General features: G+C 39.6%; 1 protein-coding gene across 11 annotated transcripts in view; it reads left to right on the top strand.

Moving 5' to 3' along the window:
- Nucleotides 1-5,263: 5,263 nt before the first annotated feature.
- Nucleotides 5,264-12,500, top strand: part of LOC126985834 (uncharacterized) — a 45,576-nt gene continuing 38,339 nt past the window's right edge. For 3 of the 11 annotated variants that reach the window (XM_050841275.1, XM_050841274.1, XM_050841270.1), the window contains exon 1: nucleotides 5,264-5,782. The gene's annotated coding sequence lies outside the window, so the exon portion shown is untranslated. Of the gene's footprint in view, nucleotides 5,794-12,500 lie in introns of all 11 variants that reach the window. The other 8 variants (XM_050841276.1, XM_050841272.1, XM_050841271.1 and 5 more) reach the window with 5 other exon arrangements.

The following is a 12,500-nucleotide window of genomic DNA, read 5'->3' as shown; positions in this document are numbered from 1 at the left end:
AACGCAGATAAGGAAAGGAAGAAAAGAAAATGAAAGAAAAATTGAATTACAGGAAGGAAAAAAAAGAAAAAAGAAAACAGAGGAAAGAAAAGAAAGATACAGAAAAGCCACAAAGAAAAAAAGGGAGAAAGTGGAAGAAAGAGACTAAGAAAAGACAAAGAAAAAAAGGGAGAAAGAAAGTAAAAGAAAAAGGAAGCTAAGTAAAGAAAAGTCAGAAAGGAAGGAAAACAAGGAAAAAGAACCTTCCCGTGTAACCTTAAACATCGTCGTAACACTCAATTTTACCTGCAATATCACGTGACTTACCGCGGCCCACCTGTGTCCATGTTATACCTGGCCATTAAACACAGAGAGAGAGAGAGAGAGAGAGAGAGAGAGAGAGAGAGAGAGAGAGAGAGAGAGAGAGAGAGAGAGAGAGAGAGAGAGAGAATGTGGGTGCGATAAAAATGTAACCGTCATGCGGGTCTGTGTGTGTGTGTGTGTGTGTGTGTGTGTGTGTGTGTGTGTGTGTGTGTGTGTGTGCTTGCGTGCGTGCTAGTGTCCGTATTAAATCAGCAACTTTGGAGACCAGTGTGACCATTAGCGGACGCACACACGCACACACGCACACTCACACACACACACACACACACACACACACACACACACACACACACACACACACACGTACACACCATCTTAAGAATCGTCGGGCAAGAATGCACAAGTGTAGGAAGGTAAGGTAGAGTCGGGGGCATACGCTATAGCAACGCATGGCGGCGGTGCTCATCTCCGTACCGTTGACCTTTGACCCAGTGGTGGGAGGGAACCCTTGACATCCGGGTTACCGCACTCTCTCTCCCCTAGGTGTCCCCAGGTACCCGTTTATCGACCAGCTAGAAAAGGAGGATGAGCCAGCGTCACTACGGTCGGTTCCACGAGAGCTGGCGGGCCAAATCCTTAAGGGGGGGACTCAGAGCTATATCATTAGTTATGACAGTTCAGCCAGGAATACCTAGCTGACATATTACTACTCAAAAATAGCAATAGTAATATGTCAGCTAGGTGTTCGTATGCAGAGACTGTCACCCTAGCAATGAAAAAAATAGCAGTATAGAAAGTGAGAAAACAGAAGAAAGGAAAAGTTACTTGACAAAACTCTGGAAGGAAAGACAAAGAGTTCAGAGGACTAAAACACAAGTGCAAAATCAGTGAAAAAAAAATAGATGTCAAGTGAAAACTGAAGAAGAAAATTAGAGTTGAAGCTGGAAAACATTGACACTGAATGAACAGAAAATTCGGGAGCCGTTGCAAAGGCATATCCCGGGACAACACCTGATCTGATCTGTCGCTCATTGGCTGTTGTTTACTAGAACTAGCCGGCCGTGACATAGGGCTGCTTTCACAGTCGTTTTGTTTGTTTTGATCGTTACCAATGGCTGTTATCGCCGCTACAGTATTTCCACGTAAAACTGGCTGATGGGGTAGTGGCGGCTGCGGGGTTAGCCTAGCCCCGCACCTTGCCACACACTCTCAACACCTCTCGCTTCCTCTGCAGCCGCCACTACCCCAAAGGCCAGTTTCACGTGGAAAATTATAGCGTCGATCCCCGCCATTGGTAACATCAAAACAAACAAAGTGACTGTGAAAGCGGCCCATAGCCTACTATCTCTCGCTCTCTGCTACCTCTTTGAATCAGTACCGTCACCCAAACAATGATACCAATTCCGCGAGTCCACCCTTGAAGAATTAGGCACACCAGCTCTCGTGGAACCGACTATAGGTAATTATCGTACGCATAACATTGTATTTACCGGTTTCTGCCCCTTATATATTGCAAAAGAAGCATCAATAATTACCGAGTTTAACAATAATTATAATTGCATATCGTTGTCTTTGTGGGTGCGATGGTTTTTGGTCAGAAATCGGTAAAAACAATACGCCAAGTACGACAATCTGGTAACGTTGGGATGAACAGCTGAGTGGACTAAACGCCGACTCCACAGACCGAGATTCGAACCCTGACCCGCAGATTCGTAGTCAGGGACGCTAAACAATGCACCTCGGAAGCGTTGACAAGTGAAAATACCAAAAAAAATCTAATCATGAGGACAAAATAAAGAAACAAAACGCATTACTAAAAAAACAAATAAGGACAAAATTCCAGTCTATAAAAAAAATATTCGAGTGTATAGAAAAGATATAATAATGATAAAGAAAAGCAGGCAATACGACACACAAGGAACACAATGGAAAACAGGGAAAGGCAAAGAAAAAATGCGAGGGCCGAGCAAAAGATGAAAGGAAAAAGAAAAAAGAATAAAACACCGGGGACAGAAAGCAAAATAGAAGAGGAAAGTAACGAAAGAGAGTCAGAGAAGAAGAATGAAAAGAAAAAAAACAGGAAAGGTGAAATATTGACGGAGAATGAACTGAAGAGAAACGGAAGTAAAGGAAGATAGTCGAAGAAAACAATAAAAAAGGTTAATTATAGACGGAATGAACAGGAGAGAAACGGAAGTAAAGGAAGAGTCAATGAAGAACAATGAAAAGAAAAACAAAACAGGAAAGGTGAAATATTGACGCAGAATGAACAGAAGAGAAACATAAGTAAAGGAAGAGAGTCGAAGAAGAACAATGAAAAGAAAAAAAAAACAGGAAAAGTGAAACATAGACGCAAAATAAACAGAAGAGAAAAGGAAGTAATAGAAGAGTCGAAAAAGAACAATGAAAAGAAAAACAAAACAGGAAAGGTGAAATATTGACGCAGAATGAACAGAAGAAAAACGGAAGTGAATGAAAATAACGTAGAAGAAAATAAAAGTCAAATAAATAAAAGCAAATAAACGAACCAATATAAAAAAAGACAAGACAAAACATAAATAAAAATACATACGAGCCTAAAGGAGAATAGATAAAAGAATATATATATAAAAAAAAAACACATAGAAGGAAAGGCGTAGGAGGAAACACAACATGAAAGAAGACAACAGGAGAAGACAAACCCCAAAAAATCGAAATCATAAGAAGACATGAAATTTACAAGACAAAGGAACGGAAAGCAAAGGAAGAAAAAGGAAAACAAAGAAAACAGAGAGAAAACAAAGGAACTAAAAACAACAGAGTAAAAGATAGAGACAACAAAGGAATTCAAAACAAAGAAAACTAATACAAAGGAAGAAAAGAAAGGAACAGAAAATAAAGGAAGAAAAGAAAGGAACAGAAAATAAAGGAACAGAAAATAAAGGAACAGAAAATAAAGGAACAGAAAATAAAGGAAGAAAAGGAAGTAACAGAAAATAAGGGGAGAAAAGAAAGGAACAGAAAATAAAGGAAGAAAAGAAAGGAACAGAAAATAAGGGGAGAAAAGAAAGGAACAGAAAATAAAGGATGAAAAGAAAGGAACAGAAAATAAAGGAAGAAAAGAAAGGAACAGAAAATAAGGGGAGAAAAGAAAGGAACAGAAAATAAAGGATGAAAAGAAAGGAACAGAAAATAAAGGAAGAAAAGAAAGGAACAGAAAATAAAGGAAGAAAAGAAAGGAACAGAAAATAAAGGAAGAAAAGAAAGGAACAGAAAATAAGGGGAGAAAAGAAAGGAACAGAAAATAAAGGATGAAAAGAAAGGAACAGAAAATAAAGGAACAAAAGAAAGGAACAGAAAATAAAGGATGAAAAGAAAGGAACAGAAAATAAAGGATGAAAAGAAAGGAACAGAAAATAAAGGAACAAAAGAAAGGAACAGAAAATAAAGGATGAAAAGAAAGGAACAGAAAATAAAGGATGAAAAGAAAGGAACAGAAAATAAAGGAACAAAAGAAAGGAACAGAAAACAAAGGAACAAAACAAAGAAAACTAAAACAAAGGAACAAAAGAAAGCAACAGAAAATAAAGGAAAAAATAAAGGAAAAAAATAAAGGAAGAGAAAATAAAGGAACAAAAAAGAATAAAGGAATGGAAAACAAAGGAACAGGAAACAAAAGAAGATAAACAAAAAAAACAGAAACACAATGAAAACCAAATTAACACACCAACACAAACACACACACACCAAATCAAACAAACAAACAAACAAACAAACAAGCAACAAACAAACACACATACCTTTGCACGGGTGACAGGTAGGCTGAGTTGGCGTACCTGTGGAGGAGAATGACACCTGTGAGTAAGTATAGACCACCACCACCACCACCACCTTCATCATCACCACCACCACCACGTCCACCACCTCCTGCATCACCACCGACAATCATCGCCTATAAAACTTTCACCACTGAATACCCTCAACACCACTACTACAGTTTTATCACCATCACCACCACCACCACAACCTTCATCACAACCATCACCACCAAATACTCATCAACACCAATTTCCATTATAATTTCGACAATGACCAACATTAACATCACTACCACAATTTTTTATCATAACTATCACCACCACCACTTTCATCACCACTAACAATCATCACCCTTTAAACTGTCATCACTTTTCTATTTGCATTTCGACAACCATGACCATCAACACCACCACTACATATATTTCATCACCATCACCACCATGAGCATCACAACCAACGCCACCTTCACCACCACCTTCATCACTATCACCACCTTCATGATCACCACCACCACCCCTACCACCCCCATCGTCACCACCACTACCATCATATGTGTAATTACTACCACTACCATTGCGTCATCACCACAACCACCACCAGTATCATCACCCCACCACCACCACCACCACCACAAGAATCTTACTGTTTCTAATGACATATATCAAAACAAGAAAAGGAAAAACGCAGAAAGATCAACACTGAGTCAGTCTTAACACACACACACACACACACACACACACACACACACACAGAGAGAGAGAGAGAGAGAGAGAGAGAGAGAGAGAGAGAGAGAGAGAGAGAGAGAGAGAGAGAGAGAGAGAGAGAGAGAGAGAGAGAGAGAGAGAGAGAGAGAGACGCACAATCATGCATACATACATATTCAGATAAACCGACACACACACACACACACACACACACACATAGGTAAACACATTCACTCTTTAATCAACCAAAGGTAATTTTTACATTATTTAATTACACACACGCACAAGGAATGTCACGTGATGAATATGTGAAAACACCAGAATGATGATGATGACGATGATGGAGGAGAAAGAGGAGGAGGAGGAGGAGGAGGAGGAGGAGTAAATACGGAAACATAAATTGACAGGCCTCCGATAATCACTTGGGTAATTCCGAGGCCGCTCCCTTGGTACATCCGTCCGGGCCTTCAGTGACCTGCGGGACAGATCAACAGCCGGGTTGTTGCTGAGCCTTTTCCCCTCCCCGGCCGAGCACGCGTGACGGGGCTGCTCGTTGACCCGTACTAGACACGTCCCGTCCCTCCTTTGGTGATGCTGTGTTCGTGTTGGTTCTCCTCACAAACTGGCGAGTGTGGAAGCCTGCCCAAAAAGTGTATTTTGCACAAGACAGACTGCTGAAAAATGTGCCCTGAAACATATCACATGCTTTGGTCGATGTAGTGACGAAATATTACGTTAGTGACTGTCGGCAGTAATGGTGACAGGGTGACCTGCGCCGTGTTTTGAAAATAGATTTCAAAATTCTACGAAGGGACACCGCTACAAGTGCTCCAGAACGAAAGCATTTGACTGAATTAATAAAGCAACAAACTGCCTCAGAGCAAAGATTGTAAGGACGTCCAGCACACCCGAGTCGAGGAGCACTGGACGCGTTTATTGTCTGGCTCCTTAGAACAGCACAGCAACAGCGCGATGAAGTATGTGCATGGTATGATATATTTGTGATGCCTAAAAGCATTTCAGTGTTCTTAGTTAACCCGGTAGCAGCAGGGACCATGTTTCTTAATGGTCCCTCCAAGAAAAATGAGAAAAAACCCACCCCTCACACGAACCATTTCATAATATATATCAAAGCATTTGTGATCATATTATGTATCATCTATTTTGGGGGTTTATATCATGGCACAAATTTGGCCCTTCGCTGCTACACGGAAAGCCACAAATTTGACCCTTCGCTGCTACACGGTAAAGCCACAAATTTGGCCCTTCGCTGCTACACGGTAAAGCCACAAATTTGGCCCTTCGCTGCTACACGGTAAAGCCACAAATTTGGCCCTTCGCTGCTACACGGTAAAGCCACAAATTTGGCCCTTCGCTACTTCACGGTTAAGCCACAAATTTGGCCCTTCGCTGCTACACGGTAAAGCCACAAATTTGGCCCTTCGCTGCTACACGGTAAGGCCACAAATTTGGCCCTTCGCTGCTACACGGTAAGGCCACAAATTTGGCCCTTCGCTGCTACACGGTAAAGCCACAAGTTTGGCCCGTCGCTGCTACACGGTAAAGCCACAAGTTTGGCCCGTCGCTGCTACCGGGTTAAAGATGATCACTGTTGCAATGGGTAGACAAAGCCACGCACAAAACGAGGAAGGTGTTGACGAGGTGCCGGCCACTGCAGCCTTCACGGGCCGGGGAGAGATTAGACACTCTCCCTCGCTTGAGCCCTTTGTGCGCTGCTAGAGGCGCTCGCTTTTCTATATAAGTCACGTAGATCTTTTAAGTCGGAAAAGAGATTATAATATTCATGGATCAAGCACTTGTTGTCCGTGCTGACCCCAACATTCAGTTCCCTCCTGAAGCAATGAAGCAATTATTATATCGATGATTTTTTTTTTTTTTTAATGAGTTGATCATTTTAGGAGTGACTGCCTCTACAGGAATTGGTGTTCCTATGATAAATGACTCTGAAACGAAACTTCTATCAATGTCTGAACTGCATCCTCTCGCCTGGATGGGAAAGCCGATATTTCTAGTTATCGGGTCAGTTTGAAGGTAAAAAGAAAATCTCGGTAACTCGCGTTGCTGAACTTTTTACGATACTCGAAAATTTGTATCCTATTTCTACGCTTCTTAACCAATGTAAAGAATATGCCCTTGAACCGCTCTTCATGCGGCTGTGGCCTCAAGGACGGTACCAGTTTCGTAACGCGTCGATGTGTGCTCTCTCTCTCTCTCTCGAGCAACTCCATGTCCTTATAACTGAGAAATCAGAACTACACTGCGTATTTAAGGTGAAGTCCCAATAAGAAGTCAGCAACAATAACTTACAATCTGTTTCCTCTTCTACGACCTGAGACTTCCCACCCATGCTGTATGTAGGGTTACTCTTTCTGACACCAAACTTAATACCCGAAAGAAAGGAGGAGGAGAAGGCGACAGAAGTGAAATGGAGGCAATACGGAGGAGTGTTTGATAGTGGTGGAGAAAAAATAACAAAAATGCTGAGGAGGGAGGAAAGGAAGAGAAGTTTGTAAGGAACCAGGAGATGGAAATAAGAACAGAAGGAACGGGGGAAAAAGAAGAAAGGAAGGGAGAAGCAAAGGACATGGAAAGGATTAAGGACACACGATTATGAGCAGGCAAACGAGGGGAAAAAGATATGAGAGCAAAAAAAAAAAGATGAAAGGAAGGAAAGAGAAAAGAAAAGGTCAGGCAGAGAGAGAGAGAGAGAGAGAGAGAAAGAGAGAGAGAGAGAGAGAGAGAGAGAGAGAGAGAGAGAGAGAGAGAGAGAGAGAGAGAGAGAGAGAGAGAGAGAGAGAGAGAGAGAGAGAGAGAGAGAGAGAGAGAGAGAGAGAATGATACCAAAGTGTTTAAATTGTTCTCTCTCTCTCTGCTGGCGAACAAATTAAGTATCGGAGCGAAATTATATGGAAAAATGCGAGTATATTTGACAGGAAAATACCCTCCGAATAAAAACATTTGCTAGTTAATTTGGTGAGAGAGAGAGAGAGAGAGAGAGAGAGAGAGAGAGAGAGAGAGAGAGAGAGAGAGAGAGAGAGAGAGAGAGAGAGAGAGAGAGAGAGAGAGAGAGAAAGAGAGAGAGAGAGAGAGAGAGAGAGAGAGAGAGAGAGAGAGAGAGAGAGAGAGAGAGAGAGAGAAATTACCGTGAAGAAGTAAATCGAATGATAATCGCTAATTTAATTTTAATCAACTGAATTATTTTTTTCATCCATCAGCTGTCATGTCTCTCTCTCTCTCTCTCTCTCTCTCTCTCTCTCTCTCTCTCTCTCAATATTTTTCCTCAAAGGTGGGAGGCTGATATTATTTTTCCTTTACAAAGAAACACCAAACACACACACACACACACACACACACACACACACACACACACACACACACACACACACACACAAGAAAACCTCAATTTATACGCAGCAGGAAGTAAGGAGGTACGGAGGGAGGGAGGGAGAGGAGGAAAGTTTGAGAGAAGGAAGTAGGACAAAGAAATGCCAGGGAGGTGAGAGGCGAGGAGAAAAAAAGGAGGAAAAAGAGAAATGAGAAAAACGGAAGTGAGGAAGCGAGGGACAAGCAGAAAGGAGGAAAGAAAGAGGAGGAGGAGGAGGAGGAGGAGGAGGAGGAGAATACCAAGAAGAAAAGAGGAATTACGAGAAAGAAAACCGAGCAAATTGAATACAGTGAAATTAAAGAAAAAAAATAAAGAAAGGAAAATGAAGAAAATAAAATCGAAATTGAGCTAAAACGAAAAAAAACGTAAAAACACACAAAAAAAAGTACAACAAGAAACGAAACGAGAGAGAGAGAGAGAGAGAGAGAGAGAGAGAGAGAGAGAGAGAGAGAGAGAGAGAGAGAGAGAGAGAGAGAGAGAGAGAGAGAGAGAGAGAGTCGTATAAATGGAAGAATCCGGGTAGAAAAAACAACAACAACAAATTGATCCGTGTGTGCGTGTGTGCGTGTGTATTTGTGTGTGTGATCCAGACAGGTAGAGAACGCGACCATGTAGAAATCGAGAGAAGAAAGTGTGAAGGACAGACAGAGAAAGGAAAAAAGGAAAAGAAAAGAAGAAATAAGAGAAAGGAAAAATAAATAAAATGAATCAGAGAGGAAAAGGGAAAAATAACGAAGGAATTGAAGGATTGAGTGAAGGAAAATATAGAAAAAGAAATAGGAAAAAAATGAAAGAAAAGAAAAAGTAAAAAAAGTAAAAGAGGATGAAAAACAGGAAGAGGAAAAAAGAAGGAAGGAATGATGAAAAAGATATTAAAGAAGAAAGAATGAACAAAAAAGAAGGAAAAGAATATAACAAATGAAAAGAAAAATAGTAAAAAAATAACAGAAATCAACATAGAGGAAAAAGAACGAAGAAATGTATGAAAAAAAGAAAGAATGAATGAATAAGAAAGAAAAGAAAGAAGGAACACGAGAAAAAAGTAAGAAAGAGAAGAAGGAATGGAAGAAAAAATTATGAAAAGAAGAAATATGAGAGAAGAACGAATCATTATAAAGAAATGTAAGAAAAATGTAAGAAACTCAAAAGAAAAAAAAGACGAAGAAAATAAAGACAATTAAGGAAGAAGTGTAAAGAGAAGAATGGAAAAACAAAGAGGAGGAAGAATTAAGACGAAGAGGAAGAGAAGAATGTGAAGAATGAGTGATTAGACGAGATAAAGAAGAAAGTTTAGGAGGAAAAAAAAAGAAATATGGAAGAAAGGAAAAAGTGATAAAGAGAAGGAAAGGAAAGAAAGGGGTGGAAGATATGAGTTTAGGAGAAAAGGAAGAAAAAAAGGAAGAAAGAAGAAAAGGAATTGAGAGAAATATGGGAGAGAGGAAGAAAGGAGGTAAAGTAGAGAACAAGAAACCAAAGGAAGGAAAAAAAGAAGGAAGGAAGGGAGGAAAGGTAGAAAGAAATAAGGAAGGAAGGGTGAAAATAAAGAATGATGAAAGAAAAGAAGAGGAGAAAATAAATCAAGGAGGATATTAAGAAGATAAAGAATGGGAAGAAATAATATAAGAAATGAGTGAGAGAAAGAAAGGAAGGTAAAGAGGGAAGGGGGAAAGAAAGAACAACACGAGGAAGGAGGAAAGGAAGGAAGGAAGGAAGGAAGGAAGGAAAGAAGGAAGGAAAACACGAGGAAAAAAGTAACATAATGAAGAGACGAAGTGGAGAAAGAGGAGGAAGGAGGAAAATAAGAAGGAAGAAAGAGGGAAGAAAGACAAAAAATAAAGAAAGGAAGTAATAGAAGGAATGACGATGAGATAGAGATAAAGAAAACGAAAGAAAGGAAGGAAGGGAAACAAGGAGGAAGCAAGGAAACAAGATTGGATGGAAGGAAAGAAAGGAAGGAAGGAAGGAAGGAAGAGAGGGAAAAAAGAAGAAGTGGAAAGAAAGTGGAAGAGGAAAAAGATTGTAATAAAAGAAAGAACAAAGAATACAGAGAGAGAGAGAGAGAGAGAGAGAGAGAGAGAGAGAGAGAGAGAGAGAGAGAGAGAGAGAGAGAGAGAGAGAGAGAGAGAGAGAGAGAGAGAGAGAGAGAGAGAGAGAGAGAGAGAGAGAGAGAGAGAGAGAGAGAGAGAGAGAGAGAGAGAGAGAGAGAAATCTGAAGCATGAGAAGAGACCCGACACACACACACACACACACACACACACACACACACACACACACACACACACACACACACACACACACACACACACACACACACTTGACAAGACAAATACAGAAAATAAATCATTGGCCTGTGAAGGAGGAGGACAAGGAGGAGGAGGAGGAGGAGGAGGAGGAGGAGGAGGAGGAGATGAAGCATGCAGTTAATATTTCGTTCACGGGTGGATGTGTGTGTATAGGTGTGTGTTCAAGTGTCTAAATTAAGGAAATAATTGAGTTAAGGAAACCCAATTATCTATCTAATTACACACACACACACACACACACACACACACACACACACACACACACACACACGCTATTATTACAGTAGTCTTTTTAACTGTACATAATAAATTAGAACAGCTAGAAATAAAAATGCCAAAAATAACGTTTCAGTTGTAGATACGCGAGAAAAAATAATACGAGGAAAATAAATACAAGCAGAAAAAATATAATTAGTAAAGAGTAAATCAGACAAGCTGAAGAAGTACGACGCAAACGAGGTGCAAATCAACAAATGTGAATGTTAAAAAAATAATATATAATTGGTATGTCGTTAATGCATCCCGAAAAGGTCAAATATAAACGAACAAATAGCAGCATAAGCAGATAAGTAAGGCAGATGAATAAAGTAAATAAGTAAGTTGAATTTAAGTGAATAAAATAAAAGAATAACCAAAGAAAGACAAACTAGAAGAGAATACACAAACGAAATAATTAAACAAAAAAAAAATTACTAAAAAGAACGAAGTAAATATGTTAATGAAGAAGAAGAAGAAAAAGAAGAAAAAAAAGAAAAACAGAGGAAAAGGAGAAGAGGAAAAAAAGAAAAAGAAGAAGTTTCGAATCTCTGTTTCAAGAAATAAACAAATCAACTAATAAATAAATGAAGAAAAAAAAAAAAAAAAAAAAAAAAACGTACGGTGTCGAAACTCGTGTAAAGGGCAAAGTCACTTCCTATTGCATTCCTTCATGTCATTCACTGTTTAAAAGATCTCCATAAAATATAGATTAATTATTGAGTGTTAATTTTATGTGATCGCTTGGCGTGGTTCATATCTCGCCTCGATGCTCACGATATCATGCAAGGGATGGTTAATTTTTCTGTATAGTTTTGAATGTTTGTAAAGTTTCTTAAATACTCTCTTTTTTGTTAGAGTATAAGAGATGAATGCAGATCTTACGCTAGAGATTCGAAACTTCTTTATTTTTCTTCTTCTTCTGCTTCTTCGTCCTTTTCTTCTTTCTCTTTTTTCTTCTTTTTCTTCTTCTTCTTCTTCAACTTTTTCTTCTTCTTCATCTTCTTTTTCAATTTCTTCTTATTCTTATTCTTCCTCTTCCTCTTTTTATATTCTTATTCTACCTGTTTAACGTCCTTTTTTCCCTTATGAGGTTGGAAGGGCAATGAGTCTTCTTTTTTCTTCTTCTTCTTCTTCTTCTTCTTCTTCATCTTCATTTTCTTCTTCTTCATCTTCTTCCTCTTTTTTCTTCTTCCTCTTCTTCTTCTCTTTTCTTTTCTTCTTTTTCTTCTTCTTCTTCTTCTTCTTCTTCTTCTTCCTCTTCCTTTTCTATTCTTCTTCTTCTTACTCTTTAACGTCCCTTTTTCCCGTATGAGGTTGGAAGGGCAACGAGTCTCTCCCACTCTTCACAATCGTATACTTACTCAATCGTACACACTCTACTCTATTTAGGAGCAGTAAGTAGCGGGCTTTCTTTTTTTCATTATTGTTTTCCTTTTCTTTTTTACGCCCTTGCACTGTCTCCTCTGCTGTAAAAAAAAAAAAAAAAAAAAAAAACTCTCCTATCTTATGCTCATCCTTCCCTTGCCTTCATCCACACACCATCTCAGGTCTGCGGTCTTCAAGATGGTTTCCTCCCTTCTGCCTCTCCCTCCGCAGCTCTTCAATAAGCTACATGACTCCCTCCTTCCTCTTGACGCGCCCATATCATCTTAAACCTCAGGGCCATATTTTTAAACATTTCTGCGCCCAAGAACACACATTACTAATCTTTCGTGGGAGTTTAGGGC

The sequence above is a fragment of the Eriocheir sinensis genome, chromosome 60 (assembly GCF_024679095.1).
Source record: "Eriocheir sinensis breed Jianghai 21 chromosome 60, ASM2467909v1, whole genome shotgun sequence".
Lineage (NCBI taxonomy): Eukaryota > Metazoa > Arthropoda > Malacostraca > Decapoda > Varunidae > Eriocheir > Eriocheir sinensis.
The sequence above is the reverse complement of the archived record's forward strand: the minus strand, read 5'-3'. Positions and strand labels throughout refer to the sequence as shown.